Source organism: Telopea speciosissima, chromosome 7 (assembly GCF_018873765.1).
Source record: "Telopea speciosissima isolate NSW1024214 ecotype Mountain lineage chromosome 7, Tspe_v1, whole genome shotgun sequence".
Lineage (NCBI taxonomy): Eukaryota > Viridiplantae > Streptophyta > Magnoliopsida > Proteales > Proteaceae > Telopea > Telopea speciosissima.
Window position 1 is genome coordinate 54,793,307 of NC_057922.1, and position 17,889 is coordinate 54,811,195.

Sequence of the window (17,889 nt, forward strand, 5' to 3'; positions counted from 1 at the left end):
AGTGCAAGCTTCCTAAGACGTTCCGGGTCTTGTTCTAGCAATCTAATTGCAAATTCCAAATCGGTGGTTCCAGTGTTTGAATAAAGGGGAAAGGCGTTGGGCTGAAGTACCCATTTAGATTTGTTCTTAAGAAATTGATGTTAGTAATGCAGAGTGCGGTAGCGATGTATGTCATTTCAATTTGGGTCTTTTGCTTCTGTTAGGGAAATGGGCAAGAAGCAATGCTTGCAAAGCCATTCCCATTCCCATTCCCATATCTTTGTTATTGTATGGCTTTGTCTTCGTCGGCATCATCAAATAAAAGGATCTTCGTGGGTTTGCCTTATGATTTCCCGTTTATCTAATAATCCTCTGTTTTGTGAGTGCAAATCGCAATTTTTTTATATTTTTTCTTTAATTTCAGAATGGTTCTTCATTTTCATAGTATCGTGAACTTCTTTGTTTTTATGACCTTGGAGCATAAACGCTCTTGGGGAGAGAGGAAAACGCTCTTGGGGAGAGAGGAAAACAATTGCAGAAATACTTTTTGTAGAAACACGTTGATCGCCTCTTCTTTAGTGATCTTTATTCTTTCTTTAGTAAAAGCAGATCTGTGTTCAGCTGGTTCTCCTCCACGCCAATCTTCACAAGGTTTTAGTAATCTGCAGATAGAGACGTCTTCTGATTGTCGTCTCCGACGATTTCTCCGACAAGAGAATGAGAGGCGATCGATGTGAGGGAAAGATCCAAAGAGGAGAGAGAAACTATCCATCGGGTATTAATGTTGAGGAGAAGTGAATTTCGTTTTTCAATTTCAACCTTTCGATTCATTTTTACCACGTGTCGCTCATCAAACTATGCACTTGACGTATACTTGTGGAAAATATACTTGAGACGATAAAAATCCCACATGGAGTCTATTTTTTTTTTTTTTAGAAGAATAATTAATTAATTTCAATTTTAAGAAAGTGTAACGTAAAGGAGTAGGTTTTGTAATTTTTGGATTTGCAAGTGTCAATAACATAACCCAAACTTGTTTTCCCGCACCCGCGCTGACGCGGCAAGAATATAACGGTCATATTCCTTCGATTTTACGCGTCTTCTGATCTCAATCTTGAAATTTTGATTATTGCATCTATCTTGGAGAATCTACAACGGTCATATCCTTCGATCAAAAGCTAATAAGAAGAGGGCAACAGGAGCAGGTAAGAACACTTTACTTCCCCTATTTCAAATTTCTGGGTTTGCAATCTCCAGCTGGGATACTTCGTGGGTTTTCGAGTTTGGTTTTCGATTTCTCTGTTCATGTGGTAGAAACAGAGGAGTGACGATGAAGCACTCAGCAGAGGGTTCTAAGAAGAAGGAGAATCTGGTTTTAGCTTGTGAGAAGCGGCAAAAAGTTTCCTTTCTAAAGAGAACAGAGGGTTTGAAGAAGAAGCTGCGTGAGCTCACGACCCTCTGTGGTATTGAGGGGTTTATGGTCATTGTACCTGAATCTCAACCTGGGAATGACCAATGTTCCCATATTTGGCCAGAGAATCAGGATGAAATTTTGCGTCTTATACAACGATACACTAGCACGGATCATAGGAAACGAAGGAAACACATTTCTAATATGTGTTTGAAGGAAGATCAAAAGGAGACTCAGAGCATAGAGAAGGGCCAAGCTACAAAGAAACCCAAAATCTGGCTTCAGGGAGGAGACTCCCTTGATGGGTTTTCTATGGAACAGTTGCAGGAATTGAAGAACGAGATTGATTCAAAGATTTTGGCAGTGAATGTTCAGATTGATCTTCTAAACGGGAAGCAGAGGAAGGGGTTTGAAATAGGGGAAGTACAGTGTTCTGATCATCAAATCATGCCCCTGCCTCTGAGATACTACTCGTATCCTACCCACAGTGAGGAAGAGATCATCAATGGGAGTTTAACAGTGATGAATGCGTCTGATGGAAGCACCAACTGCTTTGAAATGGATGTGGGTCCTCTCAATTGGATCCAACAAGCACCTGAAACACTTGAAGATTTGGTGTTCAGCAGTAGCTACTGCTCCTACTCCACCACCAACGACTACTGTTAATGGGTCAGTAGCTATTGCAGTACAGGAAGTCTTCTGGGGGTTTTCTGATCCCTCCCCACCTCTTCCCCTGGCATTCTTTATCAAATGAGGCCATTTTTTGCTGTTTGGTTGGCAATTCATTTTAAAGATAGAATGAAAACCATTGTTTTCAGGTTACTTAGAGTGAATGACAAGGTTTTGTACAAATTCTGGTTAATTTTTCCATTTTAGATAGATTCTAGAATATGAAATTTTAGCGCAATTATTAAGTTGGCCTAGCTGTATGTATTGGTTGCTTGATTGCAACAATTGGAGAACCTCCTTGTGTTGTACCATGTTAACTCGCTCGTTTTGATATCTTCCAATTCACAGTTTTTTCATCCTAGTTAGAGTATAAGCAAATAGTGTGACTCTTCCATGTGGTATTAAATTTTTCTGATATGATTACAGAAAGATGCTACTGTTTCTAACTGTTGAAGTGACCAGCTGCACTAATTTGAATCTCTCTTGTATTTATCATGGTTTGACGCCGAAAAGATACAATATTGAACAGCACCCGTTAGCTTAAATTTGAATGCTTTAAGATCACCGTTTGCAGGCTTTTATGTTGTTTTGCTGCCATTAGTAAATATATGAACTTCCAAGTTGATAGTAAGAAAAGAAGATTAATATAAGTTTACTAGCCTTGACACCACACCAACCACCAAAGAATCATCACTCATCAGTGAAGGTCTTGGTATTCCTTTTTACCCTTGACCTGAAAGCTTTTAGGCATGCACATGCACTTTTCTGTGAAAACACTACTACTGTACTGGTGTTCCTATTTAGTTTCTAGTCATTGATGCAGAACTTCAACATTACTAACACAATGCTTTATCTCATTGCACATGCAGTAGTTGACAACCAAAGCGTGCATCAGATTCTTTTTTTTTTTTTTTTTTTTAAGTTTTGTTCTCTTTGATACTTGTTTTCCCTTCTACCTCACTGAATTCTCAGAGTTGGTATACATGGACAAAATTGCGTCTTTTAGAATGTGGTAAGACACCAAGTGAGTTATTGTGTTCCTGAAAAAGAAAAAAAGCCTTCTGTTACACAAGAAAAAAATCTTAGTGGATTACTGTCAACCCTTGCAACTGGCTCTTGTGTAGCATCAGCTGTGCATGTTGAACTTGCGGAGCCAGCAATGTAGTTTGGTCATTGGTGGTGTGGTCCATGAAAAAAACTGTGCTTTTAGGGTAACCAACTGCGAGGTTGGTGAAGGTTTGGTGTGCCAGATGCTGTAGTTGACATAGGTGATGTAGAACCGCATAGATGGCAAGCAGTTAGTCTTGGACGGAGTTGAACCTGAACTAAATTTAGCTTCAGTTAAGGGAATTTCTACTTTTGGAAGTCCATATTAACTCAAGAAGACTGGTGTGCGGTTTTTTTTAGTGGGGAGGGGGGTTTATGTTGTTTTATGGGTATTTCCATAACTTTTCTTGCAGACAATTTATGCAAGGTCAAAACTTGTTTATTTTGTGCAATATTGGTGCCATTTGAGAGCTTATTCGATTACCTTTATAAGAAGACTATAATCTTCCATTTCCGGGCTTAATTGGGGGAAGTTATGGCCAATTTAGCAACAGGATGTCAGTCTGTGCCAGAATTTCTATATCTGGAACTTTTGATAAAGAGTTCATTTTGAGTTATTATGTTTATTTGTCTAGGAAAGGAGTCAACTTTTTTCAGGAGTTGCAAAAAAATTTTATATAGAGTTGGATTAGGATAATTAGTTTGTTTGATAAACAAATGAAAAGTATTTGAGTTGCTTTTCCTTTTCCCTCTCTGCTCTTATGGGAAGTTGGAAGCGCAAATAGTCTATGCACGGGTCACTTGTACCCTGTTAATTCATAGTTTGGATGACACAAATTATGGTTTGAGATTCCCATCAGATATCTATTCTCCTTAGCAGTGGGTAAGGTAAGGCTTCTCTTTCTATTGCTACTATTGTACTGTTGTTGGGCTGTAGCTACTTAAGGACAGACACACTGCAGACATGCTGCATTGGGTTGAGAGTGGGATTTGAGTCCCAAAAATGCAATGGCCAGAGCAATGTTTTTCTCTTGGTTTTGTGCATAACCTTTTAGTGGTATTGAATAAAGATGGACAAAAAGCAAGGTGTAGCCCTTCCTTTGCATTGCACAGGGAAGGGGGGCAAAAAGGAGAAAGATAGGTTTGTGACAACGAAGATATGACCCTACCCTTGCACTGCACTGCTGCAGAGTGAAGGAAATAGCCTCGCGACAGTTACCAAGTCAAGCTAAAGCTGATATAATCTCTAAGGTCATAAAGCACCAGTAAGTCACTGAATGAATCTTGGGGGGCACTGGGATTGGTTCACCGGACCAACCCCAAGCCTGACAGAAGTGTGTAATGGCCAGTCCAGGGTATATATGACCTCAGGTGGAGCTGGGCCGGTGGCAAGCTTTTAGGTAATTCACTCAATAATAATGTGGAGACGAATACAATAGGTATACTATCAAAGAGTTGAAATGAATTTTTGATCTCCTTCCTTAAAAGTAGAATGGCGAAAAACCTGAGAGATAAGAGAAAGGGAAAAGAATTTCTTGACTTGGATTTGGGGTTGTTATATCTTGTATTCTCTCTGAGGCTTCCTCAAGGTAGAAGAACATAAGAGAAAGGGAAAAGAATTTCTTGACTTGGATTTGGGGTTGTTATATCTTGTATTCTCTCTGAGGCTTCCTCAAGGTAGAAGAACATTAGTATGAATAGAGGTAGGTAATCTAGGGCTTTAAAATTTCCCATAGTTGAAGAAAGAAGGATCTTCCTGTTGCTGGAATGGAGCAGAAGAAGCTTGAAAGTGGAAAATAAATGAGCGGGCGACTGGGATCTGAAAGACAGGAGATGACTGACTAGCAAGTGAGAAATTTGTTGAATTTAGGTGTCATCGGTGTTACAAAGACAGCTTTATGAGATTCTATCTAACTGAGGAAAAAGCCTGAGAAGCAAAGATGTTGCTGGAACTAAGCATTCTATAAGCAGTTCAAAATGGAGTGTGAAGGAGAAGTTTTTAGAATTTCATTTTGTTATTGGTGTTAGAAAGATAGCTTTCTCTGTTTCTAATAGTGGATTTGCAAGACTATGAGATTCTGTCCAACTGAAGAGGAAAAAGCATGGGAAGCATGAATTTTGAACCAAGGTATACTATAGGAAAAAAAGGGCAAACATGAGTTAATTTTTGCCCCTTTTTTTTTGGGTGCAGGCCTGTAGAGTTGTGCAGATCCTAATAGTTAATACTTTTGTTAAACTATTAAATTAGAGATCTGAAGTTGCTTTTGGATTAGTCTCATTTAGGATATATGCTTATGGGCTGAAAATTCTAGCCTGGTTGTACCTATTAACTATTAAGGGTTTGCTAAGCTGGCTTGCATGGTGAAACGTTTGGGTTTGTTTCTTGCATCTATTATTTGTTCTAAAAATCTTGGATATGTGATTATGAATCAATTATTTTTCGGGGTTTGATCTTTCCATCAGTTATATTTTCCTGAAAATTTTGTCTAGTGGAGTTGATTCAATTGGTTTGTCAATTGGACAAATCTATTGGTTCTGGAATGCCAGACAATGCATCTATCTGCCTAAATTATTTTGGTTTCCTACATTGATTTGATTCCAAAGGAAGGGGGAGGGGGTAGCCTACCTAGATTGTTTGGGCATCTCCATTTAGGAGTCTAAAGTATAGTTTGTCACTGTTTCTAACCAGGGATTTCTCTGGTTGGAGTTCTATTTGGCTGTAATCTCTTTCTCTCCTTCTCTCTCTTTTGTCATAAAATACAATTTAATCCTTTCCTTCATCCCAAATAATTTAGTAGATTGTTTGGGCATCTCCATTTAGGAGCCTAAAAGTATAGTTTGGCACTGTTTCTAAACATGGATTTCTCCGGTCAGAGTTCTATGTGGCCGCAATTCTCTCTTTTGTCATAATATACAATCTAATCCTTTCCTTCCAAAAATATTAGAAAGGTTGGCACTGGACTTGTATCAAGTTGCCATTTGACATGTCATTTTAAGTCACTCTTGGAAGGATTAGTAGCATGTATAAATTGGATTATCTTCTAACATAAATCAAGAATGTCTCTCATGCCAGTAATCATTTTAGTCCAGGTTCATCCGGGTGTGTGTTGCGAGTGTTTTGGGTGGTTTAACCTAAAAAGTAGGTATTGCGAGTTGGTCTTATAATATATCCGTCTGCCATATTAGATTGTGTTAGATTCTACTAACTAGTTGATGTTCAGTAATTTTCCTTCAGATTGGTCACATTATATTGATTGACAGTCTCATCTTTGTATGCTGTTTCAAAGTAGTTCATTATCAGTTCGATATTTTTTGTTGGGGGAGGGGGGGGGGGTTGAAGAACAGTTATGTACTTTATTTTTGGAATCTACAAACTGAATATCTTGTAGAAATTAATTTAAAAAGAAATAATTTTGATATTAAGACATAATTTGCTCATATTGAAGTTTTTTACACTTCAAAGATATTCATACTCAATAAGAAAGTATTGCTTTATGTGCATAACTTAAGAGTACTCCTTGTGTTATCATCAAATTAACAGACCCCCACAAACGGCATGGCTTCCTTTAGCTTCCACTTCCAACATCTTCAAATTTGGTGCTGAGTTCTACATCAACAATTTGAAAATGATAAGTGGCATCTGATGATCAGATTAAAAAAAAAAGTCTAGCTGAAAGCAAAACAGTGCATACAGAGATGAACTTGGAATCCTTCTTTGGGGTTACATCAATCCTTCTCTTATGCCAGTATACAAGTCCGCGAATTCTATTCAAGCATGTATGTATGTTTTTATTTCCTCCTCCTAAGACCATGCCCTTTGTTGGCTTACTTGTATCTTGTTTCTAATTCTATTGCAGAATATTTATGCTTAACAACTTCCTAAATTACTGAGACTGCCACTTTATACAATGTATATGTGGCTTACCCAACAAAACCATAACCCTTTCCATGACTCATAAAGTGTTTGGAAACATGGAAAAGGATAACTAGTTCAACTGACCATTATACAAAATAAACTAATCAGACACCAGATATCATGACATTGTGGTTCTAAAGATTTGCAGCATTTTATCAGTGAATTACATATTCCTGCAATTCACATGTGAAGTATCTTGAAAATCTCACTACATATTTCTGTAATAGCTGTTCTCCTTCACTTTTATCACCTTTTCCTGTAGTCACAAGCCACTAAAATATAATCGAAAACAATTTGTGCTGAGTGAAAGAAAGGATTTAACAAAAAAAGTTCTGACTGAAAAAGAGAGGGAAAAAAACAGAAGTAACAGCAGTGGTAAAGTTGAGAACTAGCCAGTTATACATTATAGTAAAAATGATGGTCAGATAACAAAACTGCAACTTAAAAATGAACTCCATTTTCCTTTATAAGCAATACCTTGAAGACACACAATAAACAAGATTCTTGTTTTGCAGGACAACATCGACCTGAAGACAGTTTACCTAGAAATGCACGATGTTAATTACAATGTGCACATGTGGGAAGGAAAATATATTGAATCATGACCTGCCTCGATCTTATTTTCCCATAGATTTTATGCATTAATACAACACACTATAGCATAGCAAGAGGAGAATGATGAAGTTCACCAAATGGTTTGGTAAATTACTTCAGTAGGAAGCCATTTATTCAGATCTAAACAGTCTTTTAGAGGCATGGTACTTGATGGAGCACTTGTTTCATCGTATCTGCAGTAAGAGGTGGAAAGACTTTTTCAATCTTTCTGTGTTGCATTAGGTGTGAATCGTGTGACACTGTCATTCTCTTGATTTTAAAAACTTTTTACTTGAGCTATTATTGAAATGGAAGTCGCATCTTGCACATGATGTACTTCTACAATGTGAGATGAAGGAGTAACCTTGGTAGCCATTTTCGAGGATGTGGCCATTGAAGAATTAAACAGCTTATTTTTCTCAGATTCGGCACAAGTTAGAGAATTAGTATCCTGACAACTAAGGGCACTATAGTCTTCCATGTTCATCAAGCATATTTGTGAAATCCGCCTCTAAATCGAGCCTAATTCAAATTCTGACCATTAGGTACAAATCTTCTCTAGTTATTAAAGCCAAATTCTTATCATTCGTAATCTGAGCCGATCAGCCGTGTTTATCGGATTGCCACTATAGACTGGCCGTGCCAGCCCAATATTTAGTTTTACCCCGCGGGCCCTGCACGTTCTAAATTCATTAAAGACCCTGTGTCATATATCGGTACAATCCCAATTACACCCGAGACCTAACATTTCGATTTCGGCATCGGAATCCACTTATAAGCCAAAATCACTTTCCAAAAACCCATTCTTTAAATGCCCTTAACCAAACAAGCCCTAAGGGCTATGATATATAAGTAATACATTGTTTTGAGAATTCATTTATCAAAAGCTTGGACTGAAATCGGTTTTGGAAGAAGGACCTTGGAGTGAATTTGCTTGGAGACCCCCTTTGATTTAGTGCATGCTACCAATTTCCTCTTCAATTGCTACCAATTCCCTCTTCAATTGAGTTCATCCTTCATTAGGTAAACTCTAAACCCTTTCAATTTCCTTTAATTCTGATTTAAACATCAATAAGGCTCTGTTCACGATTATTCTTGAGTTCTTCTAACTCAATTGCCCAATTCCTCTCCTATTCTTACAATTTCTATTTTGGTATGCCATTGCATGTGTAATCCTTTGATATACATGCAATTGGACCTAATTAACCTAAAACATGTGTACATCATCTTCCCCAAACCCTTGGGCAGATTACATTGAGTTTGGAGACCAAACTCAGCCAAAATCCTGCAATTCTGGGTTCTATCAAGGACCCGGAGTGTTAGGGCCGGTTGACTAGACTTGGCAGGGCCAGAAGATCCGGATCCCTGCTGAGTACTATTTTTGGCCCAGTTTGGGCTGGGTTTGAATGCATGCCCTGTATACCTTTTTCTAACCCTCTGTAATTTATTCTAGGGCCTTTCTAGTACCTTGTTTTCTCCTCTTTGTGTTGGGAAAGCTTTCTTCCTTACTTGGCTCATTTCAAGGCTTAAGGTGAGTTGGGGGTTTTGGTTTGATTCTTGTGTTTTCATGTGATGATGTTATCTGTATGTACTTCTCTTGAATGCACCATGTATGACATTGGTTTTGATTTCTTGTTTAAGGATCTTGTAACCTATTGCTAGTTCTAAGTTTCATGCATGTTATTTAGGAAGTTGTTAGTACTATGCATGTGTTGATGTTGTTGAAAATACATGATAATAGCTACTAATTTCTTATGGATTATTTCTGTTAAGAATGATTGATTGTGGATTCATATATTGTGGATAATTGTTATGAAATGGATTATGTATTGATGTATGCATGTGAAACCTTGTGTCCTTGAGTGGACGTGTATATGGAACACGATGCACTCTTGGATATAACATGTCATCATTTAGAAATGCATGGTTAGGTTGGAAACCCCAAGCTACAACCCTTACCAGAAGGGGGTTCAGGTGTTGGATAATCAGGCACTCGATGGTTGGAGTAGGGGAGTATACCAGGATTGGGATGTGCATGATTATCGAGGTCTACCTGAAGGTTTGGTACTGGGTGCCAAGCGTGGAAGTGGGTTCCTTATGGTATTGGCTAGGGGAGTATGGCAGTGATAAAGAAGAAGTGACCCAAGATGCTTCCCGAGTCAGTACTGTAGCTTGAACTTAGTGATTTAGCTTGTTTGTTAGGTGCATAATTTAACTAATGAAATGTTACATGCATCATTTGAATGTTTGTGTGTTTCCCGTCTCATTGGGCTCAGTGGAGCTCACACTCTTGGAAAACCATTTTAGATGATTGTGCAGGTGATGGACTACCTGTATATGAGTACGTGGACGATGGTGGTGATGAGTTCGCATAACAAGAACCCGAGGAGCATGACGGGTCTTGCGTCTGTGATCTGTGTGCCTTTTCGTAGGCGGGCCTAATGGATTAGGCTGGATCCTTTGTTACTTCTTTTTGTGTTTATAGAACCTGATGTATATAATCTTTTGGGATATCTTAGATACCTGTATATATGGAGTGTAAAGTCAAAACAACAAACTCTATGTAAATATTAATATCACATAGTGTTAAACCCGTGCCCAATAACCCGGTTTAAAACTTGGTCTAACAATTCGGTCTGGTTGAACCTCATGTGTAAGAGGGGGAGCGTCTTACACTCGTGAGTTGTGGGCCATGATACTCAAGCCATCTCATAAGATTGTCGATCGTGACACAAGGAAAGTCGTCGAGGATAGATTCATCGACAGAGAAAGGGAGAAATTCGTTTATGATGGTGTATTCTTGGAATTCCCTCATTTCGAGAATTTGCAGGGCCCTCACCGTTATTGCCCATGCCCACTTCATGATGAATGGGTAAGTCACTATCCGAATAATTCACGCCTATGCACGATTAGTATTATATATATAAATACTAATTGGGCACTAGGACTCTTCTTTAGAATTAACTTTGGGCCATGGGCCCAAGTGGATCCAAGGGTTCAATGACTTAAACTAAACCTTGGGCTTGTACCATCCAAACATGTCCTATCTAATGGACCTAGAGACTTAGATCTACCCAAACAAGCCTTAAGGACTAAAGCAACTTAACCTAATACCCTCTCTCTCCCTCTCATTTGCAAACACAAAGGAAAGAAATAGAATAGAGAAATAGTGAGAGCAAGAGAGGAGGAGGAGGAAAGAGAAAGTGAAGAAGTAGATTAGGGAGGAGGAGGTGGTGGAGCTCAAGCTAACATCATCCATCCTTGGTGAGCATTCTCTCTCTCTCTCTCAATCCTATCACTTCCTCTCTCTTGTTCACCCATTTAATGTGGGTTTTTGTTATGAATCTCCTACCATTAATGGTCTCACCAACCTTAGAGTGGAACCATTAATAGATAGGGGATTTATGACAACAAGGATGGATAAACCCTAGATTTGGAACTTGCGGTTTGGGGGCCTCTCTACCAAAAGGGGAATGATACTCATGAATCTTGAGTTGGAACACATTGAGAGCCCTAGGTTGTCTTCCCACAACTCTAATGGTCTTCTTATTGGGCTCTTCAAGACCTTGATGCCAAAGCCATAGAAGAACCGTTGAATCATGACCCATCATGGGTTGGAGCCCTAACCTCTCTTATGGGGTAATGCTCATGACCAAAAAGTCCCTAAAGAACCCTAGATATACCCCACTTTGGCCCAAGACCTTGGAAATCCAAACCAATCTCGGATTGGTGTTTACAGCAGGACAGGCACGAGTGACAGGTAGATGCATCTGCCTGTCGGTAACAAACACATCTGCCTGTCAGCTACTGTCAAGGACAGGCAGGAGTGACAGGCAGGAACTCATGCCGGTGGCACTGTGTCAGCCCTATATGACCTCTTTTGGGGCCCACCTCTCTGACCCTAAAACACTAACCTCACCACACATTGTACACCCTCTTTAGGTTGACTCACCCAGCTCGAGGGCGTACTAATGTGTGGGATGGAGTACTTGGTATTGAATACCAATTCGAAGAACTTGATATTGAAAGTTAGTTCGAAAACCAAGGTGAGTGAGTTAAGCAATCGTCTTAATTTATGGTTTGTTTGTGTGTCATGTCTTGTGAATGCCATTTATGCATGTTTGCTATATTATATGATTGTCGTTAAGGTATAGGATGATATACGTATATAGATGTTGATAGGACTTTACATTCTTGTCTTGCAATATTACTATTACTTATGGCACTGTGATGCGGATGGTATCAGATTTTGTTATGGGATGCGGGTGCTGGTTGGCGCTAGGCCTGGGACTCCCATACTGTGGATTGAACTCATGGCATGTAGAGTTAGGTTTTGGAAACGGGATCCAAGTGCCTGTGGGTGCTAGGCTTGGGATTGCCGTACTTATAATTGCATTAGAGTTGTCCACTGCATTAGGTGGAAACGGGGTGGTGACCGACCGACCAATCGCTTTTGGTAATCACATCCAGTACTTGTATGTGTATGTATAGGCTAGAGGGGAGAGAGGATAGCCGATCGACCGTATTTCGGTATCTATGGACTTGGCCTCTGGCTTATGCATGTGCGTACCTTACTCATACAATAGATGAATTAGGATAAATGTATACCCAATACTATGACCCTTACCGACAGAGGTTTAGGTGTCGGTAAAATCCTGAGTCTCGACCGTTATTCGAGGTACAACTCACCTGGAAGTTTGGGCACCGACCGTCATTCGGGCCGAATGCTAGAACGGGGTTTGACTCGGGGATTTGTGTACATCTCTTGGTGGAGACCGGTACAGTAGGCTTCCAGCGTAACCCGGATTTATCATCGCCAGTATACCATCCATTTATGGTACCGATGTCGGGGATGCTACCTAAGGTGTTGCTATAGTACTATACCTGACTCAGTTGTGTTGTTAGGTGGATAACAATGAAAGTATACATCATCATACATTCATGTAGCATGATTGCAAATTGTAAGTGATGTACGGTCTACCTCGGTAGTATGGGACACCTTGGTATCCGTCCATCATGTGCGGTTTGCGGTCAACCTCATTCATTACTATTTGTGCTTGCTGGTGTGGCTTAGCCACTCATTGGGCTCAGTGGAGCTCACTCCTTGAGGAAACATATTTTTACATGATGCAAGTACATTCGAGCAGGTTGACGCGGAGTACGAGGCTCCCGCTGTTGGATATGAAGATTGGTAGACTCCGAACATTATGGAGCATGGACCAAAGTGCTTTTGCAAGGTGTGTTCCCCGAGGGAACAATTATTATGGTCGTGTTGCCATCTTTTGATACACTTGGACACTTTTACTTTTTGGTTTTTAGTGTATTATTTTGCTTTCCTGTCATGAGAGATGTATTGTATGAACCACTGGTATAATTCATAGGTCCTAATGGGAAAGGTCGTATTGATGTCATTAAACTCTATTAACTATATGTTACAAAGTAGTTTTGCCAACTCTGATGGCATTTATAGTAATACTTTCCTTTTTATCCATTATATTTGTCGTTGTGAATGAGTTAGTCTTTGATCCTGCATCAGTGATTCTGGTGGTTGGGGAGCGTATTTGTATGCTCCGATTGTATTTTCCGTGGTTCAAGGATGGGGGTGTAACACCTTGGTATCAGAGCGTGATGTTCTACCTCAAGACTAACTCAAGGTGTACACGACCTGATTTACTCTATACTAGGGATTCAACATAAAGCTCCCTTTAACACACAAGATGTAGAAACACAAATTAGAGAACGAAAATTTAATTTGTGTTCAAAGTTGCTATATAGACATAATAAACCAACAGGGAGTTCCCACAGTACATGATTAAACTAAAACATGCCAAAAGGGGAATTACATACTGAACCCTTGGGGTTACAAAAAAGTCGTAAGTACGGTGTTCCCGATGCAAAAGCCATATAGGCAACAAAATGGGGAACTACTCTTAACATGTCATCACTACTCTGCTGGAGGTAGAGGTGTGCCAGGGGAATCAGGGCGCCCCGAACAACATTCCACACGAACTACCCTATCATGGATGGCCCTGTATAGGCTCTGCAGCTCTCTGATGTCGGCGGTGTTGCTCTGCGCAACCTCAGTCAATGTGGTAAACTGAGCTGCAATGAATCCCAAACTAGGCTCTACTGCTCCTGAAGATGAGGCCTCGGCATCGTACCCACCGGCACGTCGAGAACGTCCGCCATGGCGCCTAGCTAGGGGAGAAGGCTCTCGAGTGTGCTGACTCCCCTGAGACTGCTCAACATTCCCAACCGGTAGTCCTTCCTCCTCGTTACCCTCTTCACCCACCTCCTCCTCACTTCCTCCTCACTCTCATCGTTGCCATAGTTCCTCCCGATTCGTCTAACTGTGAGGTCTGGCTTATCCCCGTTACCTTCATTTCCCCGTATGCGCATCTTCCAGATGGAAGTAAGATCAAACAACGAGTCTCCCATCTCAGACACATCCTCCTCGTCGAATTCAATGCCAATATGTAGGAAGACTCATGTCAATAGCTTTCCATAAGGCAAATCACTCTCTTTGGACTTGTAACCTTTTTGGGCCATGTTGCGTATAATGATGTTGAGAGGTTGAGTGGCCGCTCCTCATATAGGCATAGAGCAATGTAAGAATGTATCAAGGAGGCCTAATATAGATGACCAGCTATAGGAATAAGATTCTTCTACGCCAGTCAAGCCAATACTTTGAAAGTGGGGTGAAACTTTGAAATTAACAAAGCTTGGCTGGTACCATCTCTCCTCAAGCGCTTCCGAATTCTCTTTTGCAATCATGTACTTTAGCGGGTTGGTTTTACCGAAAAAGTACCGGATCTCCCCCTCATTGGGAATAACAATGATGGCTGCCAACTCCACCGCATCAAAAGAGAAATCTTGACCCTTGACCCGACTGGATATCCGAAGTCCTCTTCTACCATGCTCCTCGGCAATGAGGTTGCTATAAAATTGTCTAACCAAATGTGGGTACACCGCTTCATGAGGGTGGAGCATGCTGGTCCAACCCTAGATTGCAAACCTTTGCGCGATCTTGAAGGAACAAAGCTCATCCTCATCAGTTTTCCTCTCCTGAAGGATTGGCTTTTCCGCGAGGAGGGCCCGATGGGCTGCGTGTTTTGCTGTACGGAACATAACATGATTGAAATTTGGAGGCTGCCTACCCCTACCCCTACCTCTGTCCCCACCTTGATCTTCCCCTTGACCTTTGCCTTGGCCTTGAGCTCTATTCCTTGTTGCTCTTGGCAGCATGGTAATGACCTGCACATCGTAAACGGGAAGCATGAATAAAAAAAAAAATTAGGACAAGTATAGGGGGATTAAACAAATGGAAATAACAATGTAATAACAGTAAATTTTGCTTAAGATTATTGAAATACAATAGAGTTAACCCCTAGAATCCTAAACTACAAGCCCATTAAGCTACGTACAACAAGGGACATGAACTGCACAAACAAAATAAAATATGTATGCATATATGTGTAGGCATTAGAACAAATGCTAAGAAAACCTTATCTGATTTAACCATGGGACAGCATAAATCGAGGCTAATTAAATAGAAAACTTACATTTGTTCCAATTGGGTTGTACTTAAAGTGAAGTATTGGACAATCATCAACCCACCTAAGGTTCTACTAAGGCATATATGTAAATCAAATTGGGTACAGTAACCAAGCTTGCTAGAGTTAGCCTATGCAAGGGAAAAACTCATATAGGCAATTACACAAACACCCCACATACATAATCCATGGTTAGTGTTTTTGAGATCAAAAGGGAAGAGACCTTGCACAAGAATTACAATAAACACAACACACAATGACTATGAAGTATAATCTGTGAGAAATCTTGAGATTAATAGCTGTCCACCAAGCATTCTCAACGAACCATCGAAAAGCCCCATTCTAAAAACCCTAGGTTAAAGATCTAGATGGGAACAAAACCAAATTTTAAATTTTCTTATGCCACTGTAGGAAACAATGAGTAATAAATGAAATTAGGGATTTGTAAGTGATATGTTGCAATGTGTATGGAGTGGAGGACAGGGAACTACCATTTAACTCAAGAACACCAAGCTGAAATCTAGGGATTTTAGTGATGAGATGCTTGCTTTGTGGGTTGTGATGTGTGAATCGTGGGCAGAGAATTAAAACAAGTACAAAACCAAAGAGATTAGGGGCCTATAAATAATCACAGCCCATAGATACAAGGGGGAAGGAGAGGAACCCAGGTTCTCGTGCAACCCGAGCAACTAAAAAACATGAGAGTTGTGGGTTTCGGCAAAAACCTACATGAATATGAGTTTGGACGATGGAGCAGCGTTGCCAGGGCCTTGGAGTTGCTTAGAATGGCAAGGTAGAACCTCCTCTAGTCGTGGGTGAAGAGCTCTCTCAGATAAGGATGTTTTTGAAATGACGGAAATAGAACCCGTATGGGTTTTAATCAAAAACCCGCCAGACCTAGCAGGACAGGCAGAAGCAACTGTTGGTCCCTGAGATTTTTTTTTTTGCCAGTGAAAATTCCCGAGAATGATCGGCACATGTGACCGGCAAAACCACCTGGGAACCATCCTGCCGGTCCTGGCTATGAGGTTTCTGCCGGTCGGGGTAAAAAAAAAAAATAAGAAAAGTGTGCGTTTATAAAATAAAATAAAATATATAAGTATAATAATAATAACATAAAGTAAGAATAAAATAAATATAGTAGACTTTTATTTCCCTTAGTTATAACTTGTGGGACCCATCCACCTTGTACCATGACATGTATGCATGCCCTAGTGTTTTACTCATGCACAATTGAATACGAGTAATGTGCCAGTTTCAATTGATTACATGTATTGTTCTAATAATGTCAAATTTTATTTTCACGTCTTAGGGATTCGAGATGGTTCAAACTCGGCAACAACAAGCCGGGGATCCTGCTGCGCCAAATAATGAGATAGTTGCAAACCACGACCCGGCCGATCCACCCCCTCCTCTACCTCAAGCTGTCGGCCAGGCCACCGGAACTTCAGGCACTTCCATTCCTCCTCCTCCACGGCCGGGGGTGTCAGTTCATGAGGTCACCACACTCGTGGGTGACATTCTTAGAGGCTTTCAGGAGGAACAAAGGCAATATATAGAGACCATGATGATACAATCGGAGCAGCGTCAAGAGCATCTCTTGGCCCAAATTGGGACCCAGTTTTAGGCTGCCACTGTCGGTCAAGCGCCTCAAGTCAGAGCTGCTTCTCCATCACCAATAGTCCATGCAGGGGTCGCTATACCACCTCCCTTGGTGTACTACCCACCTCCTGTTGGGCAGCAGGCTCTACCATTTATGAACCCGATAATTCCAAATGTTGAGCGATTTTAAAAGCTCAAACCTCGCACTTCGCCGGACTCACTGGTGATTTGCTCCTCCCCACTAAGTGGGTCCAACAAGTGGAAAAGATTTTTGATTTCCTGGGTTGCACGAACAAACAAAGGATAACTTGTGTCGGTTTTCAACTAGAGGGCGATGCCGAGGCTTGGTGGAAGAGTACTCAGCCCAATCTCATGGTTCTTCATCCCAACCTCACTTGCGACCAATTCAAGACCGCCTTCTATGAGAACTATTTCCCCAGGAACTTCCGGGAAAAGAAGGAAGCAGAGTTTGTGTCACTCGTTCAGGGGTCAAAGTTGGTACTAGAGTACCAACAGAAATATGAGGAGTTACACCACTTCGCACCTCCTTATCTTAGAGATGACCATGGAAAGGTGAGCAGATTTGAGAGAGGCCTGAGAAACACTGTTGGGGCCATAGCGTTGACTCATCACCTTCAACGGTACGCCAAAGTGGTTTAAATGGCAAAGTCCGTCGAGGACCAACAGAATGAAACTTCTCATCCGCAGTCCAGTACCGGAAAGCGGCCTGCATCTTCACAGAGCACTCAGGGGCCTAGCCAATATCCTCGGCCTTATTATGTCAACCCTGCACCATTTCAGTATAGGAGGCCTAAGGCACCTCAGCCCACCAAGCCTGCACAGTCGTCAGCTGCATCTCAACCATCCGTACCCGGAGCCCATTGTTACAACTGCAACTAGTACGGGCACTTTTCCAAATCTTGCCCGGGCAAGAAGCCGGAGTCATCACATCCTCCATCTCGACCACCTATGCCCCATCTTATCAGCCTTGCCATTCAGCCTTACATAGGTAACAGGTTGCCCGGGCAGGTGTATGCTGTCACCAAGGAAGAGGAGGAGAGCGCACCAGGAGTGGTGACTGGTATGACAGCTACCTCATCAATAATAGTTTTTACTTG